General features: G+C 36.4%; 1 protein-coding gene across 1 annotated transcript in view; it reads left to right on the top strand.

Annotated features, from left to right (window-relative positions):
• Nucleotides 1-23,934, top strand: part of LOC142331365 (odorant receptor 56a-like) — a 309,107-nt gene that overhangs the window by 255,680 nt on the left and 29,493 nt on the right. The gene's annotated exons all lie outside the window — the stretch shown is intronic.

Below are 23,934 nucleotides of genomic sequence, written 5' to 3'. Positions count from 1 at the left end.
GTCCGCTGATCTGAGCGTGCCTGGAGCCGTCATGACGTCATTTTCCGTGGGGTCGTCTGTGGAAGGCAGACGGAGGCCCGGCAAGAAATGGTGGTCCTCTGACCTTAGTGTGCTGCGCGCAAGAGTGAGGTCCGCTCGGGCAAGATACCAGCGCTGCCCCCTAACGGGGATTACCGTCAACGACGTGCGCGCTGAGCGTCTGCGGATCTTCCGGCGTGCCCGTAACAAATATGTTCACGCCATCAAGGAAGCCAAACTCAACTTTTGGAAGGACTCCATGCGGGAATTGCAACGCGATCCCTGGCAGCTCGCAAAGTCTTGCTACAAGCCAAAGCCATTGCACGTGTTGTCTAGTGTTCGATGCGGGTTAGGTGGTCGTGACCACACTTTAACATCCGTGGCGACATACCGGGCGTTCCTGAATACTATGTTTCCAGATGCTCCGGAGGGTGAAGCGGAAATCGGCGTTAGGGCGGGTGAAACACCATTCCCTGGCGTTCGGACCGTGGAACCCGATGATATAGACCGAGTGGTTTCTCGAATGGCATTAAAGAAGGCACCGGGGATTGACCAACTTGACCCGGATATTTTCCATCACTTATTGCCTGTCATAAGGGAGCCTCTCGGCAGGCTGTTCACGGGATGCCTAAGCTGGGGCTGCTTTCCGGGTTGCTGGAAGGTGGCTTTGGTTAGGGTAATCCTGAAACCTGGAAAGGATCCTGGTGAGGTCGGCAGTTATCGACCCATCAGCCTCTTGCCGGTCTTCGGCAAGTTGCTGGAAAGGCTGGTTGTGGAACGGCTCGAGGAAAGCATCGATATGAGCCATATTCTAAATCGAGGCCAATATGGCTTCATCAAAGGGGTTGGCACCGATAATTGCATCTTAAATGCTCTTGCCGAGGTGGAAAGCGCTGACTGCAAATATGTTTTGGCTATTTTTATTGATATAGAGGCAGCATTTCCTTCCTTGTGTTGGAGTTCCGTCCTCTATGCTTTGGAACGCCGCAATGTTCCCGAAGCCACACAGGCCGTGGTAAGAGACTATTTGTCTAACCGAACGGCTCTGTTTAAAGATGCGCACCTAGTTGTGGAAAAATCCGTCACCAGGGGAAGCCCGCAGGGTTCCGTTCTCGGTCCCCTGCTGTGGAACCTGGTGTTTGACGGATTTCTGGGATTGACTTTCCCAGAAGGAGTCACGGCCCAGGCTTTCGCCGATGACTGTCTCCTTTTAGTTCGTGGAGATTCACGACCACAGCTAGAAAGCAGAGCGCAGGCGGCCTTGTCAACCGCCGAAGGCTGGATGGACATTCAAAATTTAAAAATTTCTGTGCCCAAAACGAAGTTTATGCTTCTAAAGGGCGCAGACAAATTATCATGCAGTCGAAACCCCCACATTAAATATAAAGGCTGTGTAGTCAGCCGAGTAAGGGTTCATAAGTACCTAGGTGTTTTGTTTGATGATAAGTTGCTGTTTAGTAACCATATTAAGCAAGTTGCGGCGGACGCTGTCTCTGTGATGCACAAGCTTAGAAGGATTGCTCGGAAAGACTACGGGCTGTCGGGCCGCCAAATGTACTTGGTGTACCGAGGCGTCTTCGAAAGTATGATCGCATACGCGGCGCTGGTTTGGGCGCATAGGTTGGAAAGGAATAGAGCACTACTTCAAAATTTAAGGAGTGCCCAGCGCAGAGCCATGATAGTATGCACTGGTGTATTTAAAACAACCTCCTACGAGGCTACTACTGTATTGGGAAAGGCTCTCCCAATCGATTTAGTGGTGAAAATTCGGGCAGTCATGTGGAAGTTGCGAAGAGGTCGGGAGGCCGAGGCATTTGGGATGCGGTTTCGAGCCGGGCCAGAACCGGATCGGAACGGTGATCACAATGCACCGGAGCCAAATTTCGTTCAGTTGCCCATCTCCCGTCTGCGGAAAAGGCTACAAAGCCTCGCGATGGAGGCATGGCAGCTTGAATGGCACACCACGACTAAGGGTAGATCCTTGTATAGTTTTATACAGGATTTGGGTGGATGGTATGCCTCGAGTTCCTTTTTAAGGGCGTCGGGAGCCCAGGTGCTCACCAACCATGTGAATCTAAACCAATATCTGTTTCAGTTTCGCCTGGTGGCTGATGAGTTGTGTGTCTGCGGGGAGGTCCAGTCCAATGTACATATGATGTACGACTGCCCGGCCCTTGGGGGGGCCAGAGACCGTGCCACCCTGGAACTTAGAGGTCAGGGGGAACCTGGCCGCTCACAAGCGGCGAGGCAGTGTGGCGAGAGCCGCACTGTCGGACCGTGTGGGAGTTCCTCGATGAGGTTGCTATGTTCAACCGTCATCGGTAAATTTAAGGGATTAAATGTAATTGCATTTAGACTCCTAAAGCTTTGCTGCTGGAAACCAACCTTGGTAATAGGGCTGGCCATCAGCCAAATCAGCTCCAAGCGCTGTTAAGTGGTGGACAGGTACTAGCTGGCATACAGCGACCGAGGCGTGGCAGCCAAATTTGCTGTCTTTTTAATTAATCGACGTAGTAATAAGTTGTACAAGGGGTGCGCCTCCCCGATCTAGTTTTATGTTTGACAAGTGAGCGATTGGGACACTTCAGCGGGTGCTGTATGGCGCCCTGCTTGATTCGCTCACGCACGTTAGGTAGCTCACTAGGAGCTTTTAGGATTTGGGTCGCTAAACTGTTTGAGGCTCAGTAGCCGTTCTTGGCACGGAACATTTGGTCTATGCTCTAGGGCGACCGAATGGGGTGGTGGTGGGAGAAATGCCTGGCTCCAGGGATTGCTGTCAAGCTCTTCGCAGATCCTGATCCAGCAATCCTTTTTACGTCTCTTAATAGCCTTATTGAGCGTTCTTCTTGCCTCGAGGTATCTATTGGCTATTTCCTGGTACCCTTCTCTGTTATTTCTAAGAATACGTTGTTTCCTTCTCCTAAGGGACTGGAGGTCTTGTCTCATTGCTTCAATTTCGGCAGTCCACCAATATACGGAGCGCCTCCTTGTATTGTTAGCTGCCATTCTGTCCATTTCCTGCTTTATTATATTAGATAAAGCCTCAGGTGATTGTTGATGTCCTGTTGACGATTTGCTCTATTTGTACTGATGAGAATCTCGGTGGGGGGGGAGTGCACTTCACGCCTGAAATCTACGTCTTTCAGATCCAAGATAGTGGCGCGGTGATCGCTCGCTATATCTTCTGAGAGAACCATCCACTGGTACTGATTCCTCCTCCACCTAGAGTCCAGGATGGTGAGGTCAAGCACCGACCGATGACCTCTCGCTACGTACGTGGGCGTATCGTCATTAATGCAGATGCAGCCGGCAGTTTCCAGGAGATCGGCAAGGATCTGTCCCCTCCTGTTGGTGTGTCGACTGCCAGCCGCCACCATTTTGCGGTTAAAATCACCCAACATTACGATCCTCTTGGTTGAATTGGTAATCACACCTTGTAAAGTGTCGATGAAGTTAGTAAAGTCCGCGATCGCAATGTTGGGCGAAATGTACACACCCACGAATAGAGTTGTTTCGGTCTCAACAGACACCACGCCACTACCTCTAAACTTGAAATTCCATTGTATACTATGACTTACATCCATAATGGCAACATCTCCCGACATATCAACAGTCCATCCAAGTTTGGCAGCTTCATATTTATTGGGTTCGGTGACCACAAGGAGGTCTACGTTCTTGTCTGCAACAACACGACTAATTAAGTCGTGAGCGAGAATACTCCTATTGGCATTCGCTAACATAGTCCTAATCATGCAATTTTTTCTTACATTGCCATGCTCCATTCCTGTGTTCACCGCTCTTACAATCGAGGCATTGCTTAGGTTCAAGACAATCCGCTATCTTGTGACCTCTGCTACCGCAGTTGAAGCACAAATCGAGCCTATTGGGCCCTTACATTCGTGCCTTCTATGGCCCGTGCCCCAACAACGGTAGCACCTGTCTTCATCTTCCCGGATGTACGCCCGGCAACTAATCCATCCGATTCTTATTCTTTCCTCGACCAGTTTGCATGCCGCTCTATAAGAGGTCATGACCGTAATATTTTGTGTCTCGCCAAAACCTTTCCTCATGGATGTTATCTTGAGTTCCTCGCTAGAACCCACGTGATTTATAATGGCAGCCATAACCTCTTGCTCTGTTGTGTCATGCTCGACATCTCGGATGTGCACAACAGTTCTCCTTCCAGCTCTGCTTTTTATATCAACGTGAAGGTCGGCAGCCTTGTCCCTCAGGATAGATGTAAATTGTTCCGATTTCTCTGCACCCTGTATCCTAACGTGGAGCTCCTCGTTACGGCCCTTTCGCAATGAGATGACGTTATTTGCCTCCTCGCTGGTGACAGCATCCTTCATGGACCGGAGGAGCTCCGCGTACGTTTTTCCTTCCGCCTTAACAATCACTGTTCGGCTTTGCTCCGCCGGTGGAGTAGCCTTCTTTATCGGGATTTGATTATTATCGATGTGCCTGGTCCCACCATCCCCTTGGAGAGTTAACACATATACAGGTGTTTCCCTTGCTCTGAAGATATAAGATATGATCTTCTTGGCAAAATTTCCCATACTGCCCGAAGGCAGTATGTACGCTGAATTTGGTGATCTTTTTGAACGCCTTCAATAAACAAGAAAGGGTTTTCCTTTTCCGGGGCTCCCGAGTCATAATGTATCTTAAATTTCTTCTTCTTTTCTTCAACGGTTTGGTCTCCTATTAGAGTTATTTCGTCTTTTATGATGTCACCAGCTGCGAGTTTGTTACCCATATCCTGCTCACCTACTCTCCTTAAATCTCTAAGAGTACAAGTGTCTTTGACTTCAGGTGGAAGGTTAGTAACCAACTTTAGCTTGCCCCTAAGTGAGTTAGGCCACCTTTTAGGGAGGAGCTCAATGAGTTCTTCATCACTCAAATCGCTGGTCAAAATATACTCCATGTAATCGTCACCCGCAATAGGGTCCGTTTGGGTAGCTTGGGAAGTCTTTGTGTCTGGAGAGGACAGCTTGGAAAGCGCATTCAGTCCCTAGTATACTAGCCTTAGATCCTGTTCATGGGTCGCAATATACTTATTCAAACCTGGGCCTAAATGCTGTTTCAACGATATCAGTATCAGACCCAATTGGTATGCTAGACTGCTCACTGTATCGGGTGCCTCTTCTTCCTCCTCGGAAGATCCTTGACGGAGCCTCTTCTTCCCTTTTAGATCGGTTTTCTTGACCGTCGCCGATTTTGTCATGCTGCTGCTACTTTGGGCGGATGTCCCATCCATAGGGAGTGAACCACGTTTTCCCATGATATAGTACTGTACTCAGGGGGCCGTCCCAAGTTCTACGAATACCCACTCGGGGGAGGGGCCCCAAAAAAATGTTTGGGGGGTTGAGGAGGTAAGTAAAAATGTATGTGACCGAAAATGCAGTCAAAAAATTTGGGGGGGGGTCGTGTGGGTAGGGGGTTAGGGAAGGTTTTGGGACGATAAATTCTGGGCTCTACATGTAGCACGCGTCAAGTGCTACGTTAAACTAACCGAATATGTAAACGGAAAAAAGAGCATTTGCATTTTGGAAAACCTATTATTTGACGAGAGCCTACTAACCGCTATGATATCAATTAAAACAATAAAAGCAGTATTGTATACCCTAAAGTTCGTTCATCTACGAGACCAGTAATTCACGGTGTTGATTTACCGATTCCAATTTCTCCAACTTCTTGGAAAAAAAATTTCCAGTAGGCTTAACCGATGAATTCTCAACTTCAATAGATAGATATTAATTACATTACAAAAGGATCAAATACTGAACCTCACCTCATCACACAATCAGAACTGACTGACCTAATTCGTGACTTGTATTTTTTGAAATATTTGCAGAATTCTTAGGTTCACTAATTAAAGAATGGAATTTATTAAACAGGGATACTAAAATTTCAGTATATAGGAATCGAAACGAAAATTTACTGAAATATTGTAGAAGAGATGGTTTAATTTGTTCCTGCCATTAGTAGGAAGCCAATGTCTGAACTGGACATTAAATATGTTATTCATGATTGACGTTTATTTATGGACTCATCAAAAAGAAGCTTAAAGGCAGTGTTGTTGCATAACTAGAATAAGTTTTCTTCTATACCGTTAGCACATACTGTAGGAATGAAACAAACATATGAAAGTACGTCAAAAATTTTAAAAGCTATTAAGTATGATGAACATTCATGATGTTATAGTCAAGTTATAGATACGGGGTGAATTCTGTGTTACTTCCTTATATTCTGATGAAATATAATTAAATATTCATGTAAGAAGTACATTAAACTTTTATTTTATACTTTGGCGTAATTTTTATACCTTATTGGCTCATACTTTGGCAACTGCATTGTACGTGTAAAATTAAAGAAAAAAGTACATAGAAACATAGACCCTGAAACGATTCGTTAACGAATTACGTCTGGCGAAACATTTTGCCTGGTTTTTATCTCCTCCAGTGAAATATATACAGAAATTCTTGATAAGAAAAAATGTAATCCACTTTGATTGCTTCAAATGAAATTCAAATACGAATTTTACATCATAATTAACCGATATTAACTAAAAGTTTCTTGTTTGTTGACAGATTGTAAAGGCATCTTAGCTTATATAGCAATTTAATCCGAACTTTAAAATAAGTTACAAACGTAAAAAAATATTGTAAATAGACAGTTAAAAATCTTTTACTTGTGTCTTAGGTTATCTTATGAAGGTTGTTTAAGTAGTTCCTCTTATAGCCGGTAATACTGTTCGATTTTTTGATGGAAAAGATATATATATATATATATATATATATATATATGAACAATTTTGTGTGGTTTTGACAAATAAACTGACAATTACTTTAAAATATTTCAGTCATGATGTTTTTAATTAATGGTTAAGTGGAGAGTTATGGAATTGTAGAGAATTTTGATATGGATAAAGGACTTTGTCTACGATCTCTGCTAACACGCATATTACTTGACGTTCCTTGAGACTCATGAATGCTTATTATTTTTGTCATAATCAATCTAAATTGCGCCTTGTGGGTAACAGATAAAATTTGAAACTTTTCCTTTTAAAATAGCAATGACCAACAGTTCATCGGTCAGTATCTTCTGCTGAAACTTTGGCTACTGTTGCGATCAGCTGTGAAAGGTTTAATTTTAATCATTACGGTGAATTGGTTTATGTAGAGTTTAAACGGCTAGGTTTCAGAGACTTAGATTCATGAAATTTCATCAATTGTTTTGCTTTTGACAATCATCGTGAGTTATGCGATTAATATAAGATTTCGTTGATGGATTTTCTGAAAAAAACATTCGATTTTAAGTTAAAAGATTTAATTACCCTTATATTATAAAACATAAATGTTTGAATGATTTTTATACACGTAATATCTAAGGCAAAATATGATTTTAATGGAGGGAGTATTTGTAAAATCTAATATTGTTATAGTTTATGTAAAAGAATTAACATAAATATTAGATGTTATTAAATGTATAAGCGATTTGTAAGTATTACATAAGTAAATATTACTCTTACAATGAAAATTAACATAAATCATTTTATAATATTATTAGAATATTAATAATATATTGATAATATTAATTTTTTAAATATTAACTTTTCAAAAGTCAACGGTTGCCTGACTTATGAGTATTTTAAGTGTAATAACCTAGACGGTTAGTAAATTTAGAATATATATTTGTAATGATTATTTTAATTTTCTTATATTTTTTTCGTTTACTTATCATAACATATTATCTAATACATTTGTATTTTAATGGAATTATATGTTTTATGTTTAATCATCATCCGAAATCAGACATACCATCCTTATCGTTATTTTGATATACATCTTTTCATCGGTAAAAAATTATTTCAAACAAGATCGCTTAAAAAGTAGTTGAGAAATAAGCAAAAAAGGAAATAGGTACTAACTACCAATGTAATATAAACGTTAATTGAAAAATAGAAATAAATCATAAAATAAATAATATTTACGTAAAATATAATAATTAAAATTAAAATAGTAATCATGATTGTGAATAATTTGTTTATTTGTTTATTTGATTTGTTTGTGCAACAGAACAGTTACAGTTGTATGTTGCACAATATCACATAAAATCACAAAAGAACATCCACATCCGTATAAGGATTGTCAATTTGAACAGTAGAGAATTAAAATTGAAAAAAGAAAGCTAAATAATCAAAGTTCTGATTTATATATACTTTGTGTCCATTTCAATGTCAATAAACAGGCAATGACTTAGAGTAATAAACAGTTGTTAACATATCCATGCCTATAAATATAAGCGGAATATTTCTTTATGAGAGCGTGTACATGACATTCATTAAGAATAGCTTCTGGTACTAAATACGAGAATCTATTCGAGTAATTCCTAAAGAACCCATTTCATCTAAACTCAGAAAAAGATAGGAAACTCACATCAATAAAAAATCCACTTTTGAATTACTTATATTTTGGCGGTATAAATTTAAGTCGCTACAGTGGTACATCACATATTTTTAGTATCATATCGACTTTTCTTTTTTCAGTATTAAATATTAAAATGTCTACGTGTTCGGTCACACGGTTACATTTCACTTTTCTTTCTTCCGGTTTTTTTCATAGAATATTTTTAGAATTTCTATATTCTGCTACATATAAATTTTACATACAATATTCTTACAAATACGAGTATATCTTATCTGTTGAAACTCAAAATTGGATATCCTATAAATACCATTTCCTTTCTCAAACACAGCACATATAAGCACCGCAAATACAAGTTCTGCTTATTTCACTAGAATTTGAATCCAATTTTCGGAACTAGTTACCGCACGCTAAAGAAACAAAAGACTTACATATTTAAGTAAGGTGAAAAATCGATTTCTGCTATAAGAAAAGTCGTGACATGTACAAAGTGGTCTTGCAGTTCAATAAAATTGTTAATTAATTTCATTCGGTAACTACACACAACAAGAAAAGAAGAAAATTATTTTTACAGGTAAATTGATTTTCCTCACTCATATTAGACATATAATATATATTTTTATTAGAATTATTTTTAGTCCTTCTGTACACTTGTTAAGATTCTTCTTAAAATTTAGGGAAATTAGGATTTGCAAACTTATAAAAAAATTCTACGTTGAATTTTAAAAACGACAAAGAAATGTGTTTCCTTTAAACAGCGCATAACGGCAATCTATTGAATGTATGTACAATCAAAAAAATAATAATTTTTCACTAAAATGAATTTACGATAGTAATTATTACACCGTATATACGAGTATATCAAACGAAATTTAAATACGAGTGTAGTTACAAAAAAGAGAAAAAAGAAAATTATTTTTTGGAATTAAAATTATTTTAATTAATTTATCTCTTCAATTAATATGTGTATGTGCAATATTTAACAACCAGTTTTAAAATTATATTAGTTTATCCACAGAAATTTGAATTATTAGTGAATTTAGATTAAACTTAAATAGTGTAATTTTAATTATTCAAGTTCATTATATGCCTTCTATTTTTTCCACATTCGAATACAATAATGTTTTAGTATTTGATATTTTTCTGGGTTTTACAATTAAAATAATAATATTCATGCCCTGAGATAGATAATCCCCACGTCCGGAACACAACATTTATGTTCCACGTCCAGGGCGGTAACAGCTGTACCTTTGTACATCACATATAGCTGGCTAACGGGGTTCCGAGTAAATTTCTCGGTTATGCTTTGCTAAGTTTGACCTGGTTCCAACTTAAGGTCACTAAACGGACTGGATTTTTGGCTACCTGCAGGAAATGGAATAACAAACGATTTTGGAAATGGATTTATACCACTCTTAGAGCTGGCGATCTGGCGGCCAGGGTCAATGTTATTGCAGGTGTAACGGAGACCCTTCCGTTGTCCACATGCCCCCTGCGATGGTAAGCATGTAGCAATGGTGCCCATGTATGTCGGTGCATGGGAGCTCTGAAAGCTTCGGTGAGTAGGAGCCTGGAGTCAGTGCAGAGACTGCGCATCCGCTCTCTGCCAGGACATATGCCGGTTCCACCGGAGTACCGGATCGGACCTCCAAGGTTAGTAGCCCTGGAGTGGGGGTGTACCCCGGCAGCTAGCCTTGCTACAGAAGGGATCAATGTTCATGAATTTTCCTGAACAAACCAACGTGGCAGAGGGTGCACGTAAACACCCTCGTTTAAACCAGCCGTTTCGCCTGAGGCAAAACGGAGAAAAAGTGCGGAAACTAAAAGGATAGAGATTGAGGCTAGAAAGAACTTACAAAAAGTTTTTTTCAAGAGCAATCCTACACCGAAACCTAAATATTTGGTTATTACCAAGGAGGATGGAAATTTTTCGAGGGTGAGTCCTTTTCTCATCGCTCGGGAGATAACCAAATGCGCTGGTGTCCCTGTAAAAAAAATAAGGAAGACCTTCATGGAACTTCATGTTGAGACTGTAAATGCTGTCCAGTCTCAAAAGATTTTAGGGCTTAAAAAGATTGGAGAACTGGCTGTGCATGTCGATCCCCACGGTACGCTCAACACCTCAAGAGGTGTGGTCGTCTGTCGGGACCTTCTAAATTGTACGGAACAAGAAATTGTTGAGGAGTTGTCAACGCAGGGAGTCATAGAGTGTCGCCGATTGAACATGAGGAGGAATGGCGAGGTCCTACCTTCAGCCTCTCATGTTCTCACATTTAACCGGCCTACCTTGCCGGAGAAGATTAGAGCGGGGATACATCGATTGGATGTGCGGGCATTTATCCCGCAACCAATGCGATGCTTCAAGTGCCAACGTTTTGGCCACACCGCCATCAAATGTGAGAGAACGCAAATATGCGTGTGCGGCGAAGAGGTGCATGAGGGAGAGCCGTGTAAAGAGCCCCCTACATGCATCAATTGCAAGGGACAGCATTCATGTAGATCCAGGAATTGTCCTGTCTACAAAGAAGAAGTAGCTGTGCAGGAAGTTAAAACTCTGCAGAAAGTCAGCTACATCGAAGCCAAAAAGATTGTTAACGCCCGCAAACCCAGAGCAACAACATCTTATGCTCAAGCTGCGGCTACTGTTCCTGCTCCAGCTCCAATTGCTGTAGATGAAAGTCAGCTCATTATTAAACTTGCTCTGAACTTGGCTAACATGATTGAAAGAATTATTGACAATAAAATGAAATCTTTCAATATTAAAGATCCAATAAAGCCAAAGATATTAGTACAGCCTCCTCCCGAAGATAAAACAGCGAAAGCTGCTCTCGCTTTGAAGAAAACGGACGCCAAAGCAGAATGCCAAGTCCGTCTTAGTGAGATTCTTGATGACAAGAAAACGATAATACCTACAGAGACTGTTATGAAGGCTCCCAAGCCTCCTGCAACTGAAGTGGCCTCTAAGCCTCAGAGGCCACAAAAAATCACACAGGGGGGGCGAGGGTCCCCCCTCCCACAGGCGGTGACCGGTGCGCCCCCCGTGTTAGGGAGCGACCAGGTTGCCGCCTCTCAATCGGCGCCAGAAACCAGCGCCGATCCATGTCCGTCGTCGTCGGCGGCTTCGGTGCCGACGACGCCTGTACGGAAGCCGTACAGGCGACGACCTTCTCCGCGAGCATGCTGCTGTTCGCAACATGGAGAAGAAACGAAAAAAAGGATGGCCTAAAGGAAAACCCAGACAATAATTTAATTAAAAATTAGTGAGTCGATAGTAGAGTGGAACATCAATGGATGTTTTTCAAACATCCATGAGCTCCAACGCTTGGTACATGATGTAGACCCGATCTGTATATGTCTGCAAGAGACACATTTCCGCCGAAATGAAAATTTTAAATTAAAAGGATTCAATATATTTCGGCGAGATCAACCGCCAAATATAAGAGTTAGAGGTGGAGTAGCTATATTAACATCGACTAGAGCTACCACCGAAGCGGTTGTTCTAAACACAAACCTACAAGCGGTCGCCGTTAGAATGAAGCGTCCGCTCCAGGTCACTGTCTTTCCACATATACTAACCGAATTACGATTGGAATAAGGATGACATAGAAAGACTAATTTCCGAGCTTCCCCCACCTGTTTTACTGGTGGGTGACTTTAACGCTCATAATTCTCTTTTGGGATCGGATCGAGTAGATCCCCGTGGAAGAGAACTGGAAGGGTTCCTGATGAATTCAGAACTTATTATTTTAAACGACGGATCAGGAACCTTTTTCAATGCCAGAGATGGATCGACGTCCTGTATAGATCTTGCACTTATAAGCGGATCGATAGCACCGATGTACAGCTTCCATGTTATAGACGATCTGCATGGAAGCGATCATTTCCCGGTGCAAATTGTAACTGATGTTAAAAGAACAATATATCCCATCCCTAAAAGATGGTTATTTGAAAAGGCAGACTGGACGAGCTTCACAGCTAGAACGATACTCCCGGAAACAACTGGAGTTATCGGAGACGATGTCGACGCCATAACAAATGCAATAATTGAGTCGGCATCGAGATATATTCCCAAAACATCTGGGAAACTTACAAAGAAACCCGTTCCATGGTGGAACGATGAAATAAGTGAAGCTATAAAAACAAAGAAAAGGGCGTATAACGCCTTTAAGAAGCGTTCTAAGAAAGTTAGACGTAGTTCATAATAGCGGAATAAGATATGCAACAGGTGCTTTCCGCACAAGTCCGGCGGCTAGTCTGATGTCTGAAGCCGGAATAATGCCACTACATTATAGAAGAGAGATCCTCTTGTTAAGATATGCAGCAAATATATGGGCTTTCCCTGCTCATATAAATAATAAATTGTTTACGATTCATCCCATGGCTGCATTATACGAACGTCGTGCTACCTATTCCAGACCAGCCGGAATTATGTACCACGAATTACGAAGAAAATATGAAATTGCTATACCAGAGACTCTAGCAATTTCTACTAGAGAAATACCGCCATGGCTCTTGCCAGCGATAAATACAAGTTTGGATCTCTCTCAAGGAGAAATAAAAAAGAAACCAGCAGTGATCATCCAGCAGGAATTTTTGGCAACCGTCAGTAATTACGAAGAACATATTAGAATTTATACTGACGGTTCTAAAACCGAACATGGTGTTGGATGCTCGATATATGTAAATGAAGAAGCCCACTTTTGGAGACTGCCAGATGTGGCCAGTGTCTACACGGCAGAACTCACTGCAATTCAGCAAGCTCTTCGCTACACTGAACACTATTGCGAAGAGAGAATGCTAATATGCTCCGATTCATTAAGTGCACTCGTTGAAATTCGGAACAAGAACATTAAGGATGTCCTAATTGCAAACATCCTGTCCATTTTATACGTACTAAAACAACGAGGACAGCGATGCGTTTTTGTATGGACTCCAGGGCATGTTGGTATTACAGGTAATGAAATCGCAGACGAAGCTGCCAGAAAGGCAACAGTCTGCGATGACTTGGATGCATTTCCTGTAAGAGTGGCAGATGTTAAAAACCGTCTAACCAACATAGTAAGAAACAAGTGGAACGCTGAATGGAGGAGTTTAAATACAAAATTAAACTCGGTTAAAACTTCTCCTTATAAATGGAAAAGCGACTTTAAGTTGACTCGCCGTGAACAAGTAGCGGTGACCAGACTTAGAATCGGTCACACGCGATTAACAAATTTATATTTGTTAACCAGCGAAGTGAGACCAATGTGCGGTGTTTGTAATAAAACACTGACAATCAAGCATCTAATAGAAGAGTGTACCATATATGAGGACCTCAGAAAGAGGTTCCGTCTTACAAATAATATTAGTGCTGATCTGGATAATGGAAATGAAGAAAATATAGTTGCATTTTTACACGCCAGTGGACTTCTTAAAAGTCTATAAAATGGAAGTTTAAAGCTGTGGTAAAAGATACTCTAAGCGGTAGTTTTATAAATACATATAAGGGAGTCTCGAAGCGTGGCACGTATAGTGACGGGAGGTAGCCCTCTTGCCTAGGCCATTTTGGCTCACCTGCATTCAAGAGCAGTGAGTCGGGGTGTGTCTGATGATGGCATGGGGGACCCTCAAGGGTGGATTGAGGGCGCGAGGCTATGGGTGTACGCCGTGCATGCCTATGGCCTGATATAAGAAGGATTCAACTGCCACGGCACCCTGGCACGACTGATATACTGCTCAACGGCGGTTCTGGTCGCCCCGAGGGTGCTTAAGCAATCTATAAATGAGACTTCGTAGAAGAAAGAAAGATATGGTATTGATTAGTTTAATTTTAATTTTAAGTTCATGGTCTTTTGAGAACCTGTCTCAAATTTTAATATTGGGGCCCTTTACACCCCGTAAGTGTTTGTGATTGTCCTTGTCTTTCATGTTTTAATGTTTATTGTGAAGTTTGTGTTTTTAAATAAAATGTAAGGGCCCTTTACACCCTTACATATGACGATCCTGATGGAGATAATAATTTCTTTTAAAGAATGTGACGAGGGCTAATGACCTTAGCAGTCGATGCCCGTAAAAATTCAGTTAAAAAAAAAAAAAAAAAAAAAAAAAAAAAAAAAAAAAAAAAAATATTCATATGAGATTACAAATTGGCAACATAAATCGTATAGCTGTCACTTTTTGCATTGCAGTGGCGTATGACAAGATATGATATGTGCTTTATATTAAACGACAGAAAAATAAAATTTAGATGTCGAGCTTATAACTACATAACATTACACAAAATTCTGCATTTTGTGTAATGAATATTTTTTGATAATAACAATATGATGCGTAAACTTTCTTTGTTTTTCTTTTACAAATATTTTCTTATTCAACTTTTCTTATTCAACTTTTCTTATTCAACTTATTCACTCTTTATTAATTATTCAATTTTTTATTTCATTCCCAAAAAGTAGAAATATTTTTATTTTTAACGATGAAACTGTATTTCAACATTTTATTCCTGCTATAAATACAAAAGTAAGCCACAGGTGTGTGGCTACTTTGAATTACACGTTTTACAAATCACAAGCTATCTGTCAGGAAATAGAAGTCCGTAGCCTTCAAAGTAAGCATTGTGAGATTGACGAAATTAAGATTACGAAAATTGAATTACATACTAATTCGTAGAATTTGACTACTAAATCGCGTACAAAAAAAAAAAGGAAGAAAAATCAAAAAGCCGACGGTTTGTAGCGGATACAATTAAACATTAACGAAAAAACAGGTAAACATTTTGAAAATAATCAAAGAGGTACGAATATAAATGAAGTTGATCAATTAGTGAATGAAACCTATATTTTATATTTCCCAGAATTAGATGATTAGTAAATATAGATGATAAGGAAATTCAGTCTGTAGAAAACCAGTTAGAAGGTGACCTGTTTCTTTCACGTCAAATCGAAGAAGACGACCAGACAATGTACACAAATTATGAAGTTGATACGGTAACAAGTACACCAATATCTGAAGAAACAGTAATTTATGGAAAAAATCAAATTGAATTAAAATTAGTTAAAAATAATCCACGTAAGTTAAAAGTACAGAGATTGTTCGAAAATAGTTAAAGTAGAATATATTGAAGAAATATCAAAAAATAATTACATCAGTTATACTGTTAACTTTGGTAAGAAATATTTGATACCAAAAATAAAATATAGATTACATTTTGAAGACTATTTTTATGAAAGATTTACAACTGTTATTGTAGAATATTTTTAAAGTAGTCAGTTACAGAATTGACTATTTTAAATAAGTTGAATTTACTTAAAAAAGTGTAATAGTAAATTATTGGATATTATTAATAATGATGAATTACAAGAAGTAATTGATAATTACCATATAGATAAATCATTGAGGTATAGGAGAAACATACTAACAAATTGAAGGAATATATTACGCATCAAATTTAAAAACATACATACAGAATTATATTAATATTTGCAAAATATGTTTAAAAACGAAAAATGAAAGAATTCTTTTATATTTAGAGATAAATTTAAAACCAACGCCCAATAACACATTACAAATATTGTACATTGATAGTATTTAATTGGAAAAAAAAATTGTCAATAATTGATGTTTTTTCAAAGTACAGCCAAGGTTATTTAATTGCAGGCCGACAACCGACTGAAATAGCAGATAAGTTATTAAATTATTTTCCTCATTATGGAATATCGGAAATAAATATTTTCGGTAGTGGTACAGAATTTAAAAATTCTGTATATAAAGAGTTAATAATGTGATATAAAATAAAAATACATTTACTAGTACACAGCATCTTCAATCAAACGGTATATGTGAAAGGTTCTACTCCACATTAAATGAACACATAAGGATATTTAACAACAGGGAAGAATTTAAAAATAAAAGTATAGAAAATAAAATAAAATACGCACTTGTAGCATATAATAGTAGTATTAATAATATCCATTCAGTTTTTCTATTATTCCCGTTTGAAATATATGAACACGTTAATCCTAACTCATTATTAGAAGTAGATGCACAGTAACAACGATTATGTTAACATTCATATAAAAACTTTTTAAAAATTAGGAGAAAATGAAAGGAGATCAATGAAAAAACTTAAAAAAGCTAAATGTCAATAAAGAAAAATTACCCGAAATGCCGTTAGAATAAACAAAGTAAAACGAAAAATAAATGTACAAGAAAAATTATTTCGATCGATAAACAATGGAAAACAGCGGGAATTTATGGGAGACATTATAATACAAAAAATAAAATCTATTTACACATATTAAACGTCCTAGAAAAATTAAAAGTTTAAAACGAAAAGGCGTGGTTGTTGACCCTTATTTAAATCCTGTCCAAGGCAAATCGCATTCCTAAACAAATATTCATGTCGCGTTATTATATATTATTATAATTTGAATGTTGCAATTTAAAGAAGTTAAGTAACATTTATATGAATATATATTGCTAAATAATATTTATCCATAATGAAGATAATAATTGTATATTGCCAAATATTAATTTTAATGTTAATTGCCACCAACTATGTCAAATGAATGGATACTATTTGTCATAATTAAAATAAAAGTCTTTTTTAAAAGAAAACATCGTTTTGTACTAACATAATTTATACATATGGACGTGATACATATTCATAAGCAATATTATTCGAAGTAAAAGTAGAATATTAACAGAATTTTTTTACGATTCTCCAGTGTACAAGTATATCGACGCTTTTTTTTAATAAAAATATAGTGAAGTTAACCTTATATTGTAAGAGTATGGAATAATACACATTATCATAGCGGGAAATGTGTGCCCTCAACAGTAAATAAATGAAAAATTATCCTTAGTATTATCTAGAATTAAAAAGTGGTATAGATGGTAAACAAAGATAAGAACAGAATCAGGAAATACTCGACCAATCTTAAACATGAATAAAGTGCAGTCAGCAGTTTTGTTATTTGCCGCACGAAGCAAAATAAGAGAATACGTAAGGCTAAAATTAAATATTTATTAAGAGTAGAAAAGTGCTTGCTTCGGAAGCATATAGGAAACAAAAAAAAAGTATACTAGTCAGTCTGATAGATGTATGTATATATGACAGCATCTTGAAAAGTGTAAATCGAAAATTTTACAGTCGAAAATTCGATCCGTTACAGTTTAGCCATGGTTTTCTTCATATTTCAATAAAACGTCTTGGGTTTCCTGTTAAGAAACTCTGATTTACGGGTGATCAACCACTTTATCTTTGCATGCACTAAAATGTAAGTAGGAAAAAATTTATTATCAAATAATTTATAATTATTTATCTATTATATTTTAGGTTAACAATACAGCTATGTGCGAAACTAACCCGATAAAACGTGTCTTACACATACTTGGATTTAATGAAAAAAAAAATGCTTCAAGAACAATAATTTTTGGAATAACTTCAACAATAATGCTGTATGGTACGATAATGAAAACATACAAATCGTGGAATCTTGATCTTATCAAACGATTTACTGCGATAAAAGATTTAAGTTTTGTCGTATCGATTTTTCTGGTATACTTAGAAATGGTATTAAAACCGCTAATGATTTGGTTATTGATGACAATAATCGATAAAGATTTTTATAAAACAGAAACCGTTTATAATATTTTAAATAAGAATTTGTCTTATGACAAAACTAACGTAATAATAAAAACAAAAAATTCGCAAAAGTTTAATCTGAAAATTACGATTTATGTATTGATAATTATTACTATCGTATCAGTAATGATACCATTGTGTATAATTATTTACTTATCTTTAACGAAAAAAAATGGAAATAATTTAAATTATCAAGAGATACCATTACCGACTGAATTTTGGATTCCAGAAAAGTACAGTCATTCGACGATTATATTTATCATGGTTGAGTGTCTATCTTCGATAAACTTTATTTTATCAATTTGTTATGGCTTTATTACTCTCGGCACGTTTTCGGCTACGTCAAAATCGATTATTGCAGAATTAAGATTATATTGTATTTCATTAAAAGAAATCGATAAATATAGCGTAATTACGCGTTTCAGTGATGAAGAAGTAACAGCCAAGAAAACCGTAACAAGCATCGATAAGGAAGAGCCTAGTACTAAATTAAACTTGGTTAGAAGTAAAATTGATTCGAGAAAATTAAATTTATACATTAAGTATTTAGTCGTCCAGCATAATCTAATCTGCAGGTAAGTGAAAAGTTATCCGACATGAAAAAATATTTCCATAACATACTGTTTAGTTCATTGACACAAGGCTCAATTTTATAACCAGTTAACACGAAATAGATTAAAATCAATTCCTTCATAATTCTGTCTTTTTACTTTCCCGTCCGTCTAGCGCTATAGCAGACCTATAGCTGTAGACGGTAAAATATTTTTGGTATATGCGATTTTTACTGAATTTTAACGTTTTGACACCTAAGGAACCCAAAAGACCAAAAAACCGGATGGAAATTTTCCGGATGTTTATACGTACGTATGTGTGTGTGTGTTTTCTGAGTAGCACTCTAAATAACTTTATATCTCTAGAAGTACTGGGCCGATTTTGACCAAATTTGGTCAGATTACTTCTATATATGGAGCATAGATGCCATTAAATTTTCAAAATATAAGATTAAGGAGATGAGACTGTAGAGCAAACTCATCCTCTGTATCTCAAGATTTCGCCTAATTAAGGTGTTATTTTTCTTAGGCATATTTTTTAATAAAAAAATAATATTTACAGAAACAAAAATTTTGCAAAATCGCACCCTTCCACAAAAAATGCTATAAACTATGACTGAGTTGGTATACTACACTTTTATCTTAGCCGAGAAGCGATTGAGTTGGTATACTGCGTCAATAGTATATTCTATAATCATAAGGAACGCTATTGTAGCACTGACGTGTTAAATTAAGTTGTGTGTGTATGCGTGTGTAAGCCGAGTGACGGTATTGTCAACTGTGTTGTCAGGTTTTAATGTTCACAGTTCACTTTATATAAAATTTACCTTGTCATTTTACTTTATTTTAATAGAACAAGAGAAAAAAAATTGTGATATTATTATTCCAACTTATTTAAACTTAGTGTATCTGAAATTAAAATAAAAAATTAAAGTTATTATTTTGACATTCACGATTTAGGCATTTTATCTCTTATCGTTTAATTATTTATCTTTTTCAATCAATTTCTGAAGTTTATTGATTTTTAGTTTTTGTTTATCGATCGGGTATGACTAGGCAATAAACTTATTTAATAAAATTTTCAGATATAGATTGTAATATAAAAGAAAGTATAAAATAATTTTCTGTCGTTTACAAATATACATTGTACCAAAAAGTTCAATAAAAGTCAATATAGAAATAAAACAAAATTGAACTTGATTGAATCTTAACCGATGTTACATTCTTCGCTTCATTTAGTAAGTAAACATAAATTATAATATTATTTTAGACGGTAAAAATACTGGCATAAATTGCGCTACGAAATGATGTCACTTGGAACATCTCTTAAACGTATTTCTTGCATAGTTTGTACATATGTTTTCATTTGTAACATTATTAAGAGTTAATTTTTTTTCAATTTAAAAATATAAATTTTACCTTCTTTTTTGTTTTATTCAAGGAATATGGCAAATGTAAACAGATTAATCCAGTTTGGTATAACACTAGGAAACCAATGCATCTTCTTTCAATTGCTTCTCTACTTGTATTTATGCACAGAGGTAAACCATTTAAATGTCAGTGACATTACATGATATCAGTTTTTAAATTTAGGTGTCAATAAATTGTTTAGTGGTTGGTATTTTTGACGAATCTAATTTAACATACTTATTGACAAAAGGGATGCATTTTTTAATGTGGATCATTACTGTTGCAAGCTTAATATTTCATAATTTATTTTATTATATATATATTCAATATATTATAACAGAATTCAATGTTTCATATTGATTATATATATATATAAAACTTTATTTTACTATTATTCTCTACCTTCATTGCAAGGAAAAAGAAAAAAAATATTTATTTTTACGACGGGAAGTGTAAGTTACCATAGAGCACGGGCGAAGCCGCGATGGGGATGCTAGATTTGGGATTATAATAAATTTTTTGTTTATCTTTATTGGACTTTTATATTGAACTCTTTCAATTCATTCATAAAATAGATTGGTCTAATAAATATTGTTCAATTTTCTTATCTTCCTTTTTTTTTGTTTTCCTTTATTTAAGTTTTGGGCAAAAATTCATTGTTTATCGTATATTCTTTCAGTATTTTTCATAAAAATTTTTATTTATCGTTTTATCAGGATTTAATGAAAATCTAATTATAATATTGTCGATAAAATATTTTTTATTTATAAAAAAAATAAGTTTGCTATTAAAAAAGCATTGCGAGTGAAGCTACATCTATATTGTGAGCGAAGTCGCGGTGGGGTACGCTTGTAGAATATAAATTGAAAATTGTTTATAGGAAAAAGGAAAAAACTATAGTTACAAGTAAAATGTGAACTGCAAAAAAATGTATATCAGCTCAAAAATAATTTAATTAAAATGATAAATTTCAAATGCTTCCAAATTCCTGCACGATTTTCAATCACATTTATCCGAATTATTATTTAAATTTATAAATTTACATTAATAATGTTTTTTGATAAAATAATGATACAACTGTTAATATTGATATTGAGTCTTTATCTATAAAGAATCTCTGAAGTTTACATTTTACATTATTATAAATAAAGCACGATGTAAATTTATTTTTGTCGGTAGTTTATATACGAGAAGGTAAACTATATTCATGCAGTTGGAATTATCTGGATCATATTAAGTTAAACTATATTTAAAGAAGGGTTCCAAGAAAATAAGCACTTTTAATAAGTTGTGTAATATTTTGAGATTCGTGGTAAAAATACATTTTATTTTCAGGGTAATAATAATTTAATAAAAACTGGATGCTTATGTGTAGCTTCAATTGAATGTCTCTTATTATATTTTTATTCTAATGATGGACAAAAAATAATTGACGAGGTAAGCTTCAAATTTAAAATAAGGGTATGTAAATTTTCGTTCTTTTATATCTTCTTTATGTAACATTGTTTTCTTCTACTAATAGGTAAATCTAGGTAAGGAAAAACGTTAAATCCTTATGTGATGTCTAATATTGTAGTGTAATTTCTTTCATTAGAAAAATTTAAAAGCATTTTTAATGAAATAAAATGCACGAAATGCGCCTTTTTAAGTTATTTTGTCACAGCTACACTCTTAATCGACTTGAAGAACCCGACGTAAAACTTAAAAAAAAAAAAAAAAACAGTGGGAAACTGAAAATCACACGTTAATACTAGACATTTAATAAATAAACCTTACGTTTAAAGATATTATTACATATTTTGCTTGAAAAATTTTAATAACATGCAAAGAAATTTATAGGAAACAAAAATTACCCAAAAAATTGTTTATAGTTTGCTTCTATATTTTTGGTTTTTATGTGTTTAAAAATGTGTTTCTAGAATGAGGATTAGTATATAGCTAAAAACACGAAAATTGTGTCTTATACCTGATTTTTCTTTATTTCTCTTTCTGATTCTCTGTTTTAAATCCATTTTGAATTATCCTACATCCTAGGAAAGAGGTTGAATATGGAACAGCTTCCATCTCTTCTACTTGAAGTGGATGAGGAAACAACTAGTGGTCATTGTCAAATACCGTCTAGATAACATTGACCCTTAGCGCCCTCCAAAATATATACAAGAAATCAGTCCCGCTGCAAACGTTTTCATGTATTTAGGATTTGATGTGGTTGATGTTTCGAACAACGAGACTATGCCATTATCACGGACTGGTAGATAATTTCTATATCGTAAAAGACTGTGCCGGTTTTGCGTTCCACGAAGATATCTCATTTTCCCATTGCTGCCAACGATTTGCATTCGGTGCCAGCACCTGAATCTTCGTTCGCTAGGTGAAGATATTTACACTACAAAAACCTTATTTCACGCAGAGGTTCTTGTTAATTGAAACTGTTTGAAAGTGTGACTATAAAATAAGAGCATTTAGCGCTAAATTGGCCATTATCAAATCTTGTTCACCTCTCAATGGAGGATGGTAATGTAGATGCCTGTTAAAAGAAAGCGATTCAGTCCAATGTTATCCAGTGGTATGAATTAATTAGTAGGTATTTTAAAAGTGTGACTACAGCGAGAGTATTCAACCCTAAACAACTACGTGTTATTTCGAAAGATCTGAATGTCTACAAAAGGATGATAATGTACTTGGTGCGTGAGACAATCTGTTCGATCGGTAATTCCTTCATTAGGAAGGACAAATAGCCTTCCTGGATGTATTAAGGATCTTACACTATTCCGTTCCGACCAACCGTATTAAAGAAGAACATGAAGAATACGATCACATAGATCAAATTATATTTAATAACAGGCATCTGATTACAAAATAAATCTTGTCGAAATTTTTTGTCAACCTTGAGCCCAAGGATAACAACAAAGAAATTTTAATCCGAAATACATCGCCAGCTGTGGGGTAACAGTGTGGTGCGAAGAGAAGGCTTAGCAAGTGATAGAAATCTACAGGAGGTCTGAAGATTGGATATGCTTTAAAACGGCCACTCTCAGATTGAAACGACTGTTTAAATTTACTTAAAACAAGTCATTCAGTAATAAACTTAAGAATCTGTCCCCTTCTTCTAGAGAGGACTACTATTTATAGAGAACCACGAAGACATTTCGATGGCCTGCAACTTGATTTCCTTTGTTGAAGGTTTTGAATGGGTAGTGGACTCGGAATGACAGTGAAAAGGCTGAATATTTTGCTCCATCCTTGAGAAAGGATTTTCAACAGCTTGATATGTGGGGTCCTTGAGGAGATGATATCTAAGAATTTTTGAGCTGCCCAATTCCTATGACTCTACATATTAAGAACTCAGAAGAGGTTCTACAAGTGATCAGAAGGAGTAAAACTCCTCTATTATTAAGCTAATGAGTATTCAGTAGGTGTAAAACTAAAGTTTTAAAGGCTTGACTAAAGTCAAGCCACGGCTTGACTTGATCACTAATGGGTTGTCATTTATGCTTCCTATAAAAACATCCAGTACATAATACACCTGTTTAATGGTATCCTTTGGACGATATACATTCATATCGAGTGAAAATTTTTACAAATGGCACAAACGGTTATGGTCCTGATTCGAGGTAAACTTGTTCATGAAGTATCCTTTTCTTCGAAGGATGTGGCGTATTATGAAACAGAGTCAAGTTATTCCAGACCAGCTGTTTGGTTTCGGTAGTGGGCACTCTACCATTGAGCTAGTGCATAGACTTCTTAACGTCAATAAGCGGAGCTTAGAGAAGAAGAGATACTGTTCAGCAGCCTTCTTACATTTCCAGCGGCGTTTTGACAAGGTCTGGCTTCCTGGACACGACAAACAAGTCAAGTTTTGAAATAATATTGCGGTTTCAGAATAAACTAGCGAGGTCTATAG

Source organism: Lycorma delicatula, chromosome 10, assembly GCF_047948215.1.
Source record: "Lycorma delicatula isolate Av1 chromosome 10, ASM4794821v1, whole genome shotgun sequence".
Classification (NCBI taxonomy): Eukaryota; Metazoa; Arthropoda; class Insecta; order Hemiptera; family Fulgoridae; genus Lycorma; species Lycorma delicatula.
This window is presented reverse-complemented; position numbering and strand designations above follow the sequence as displayed.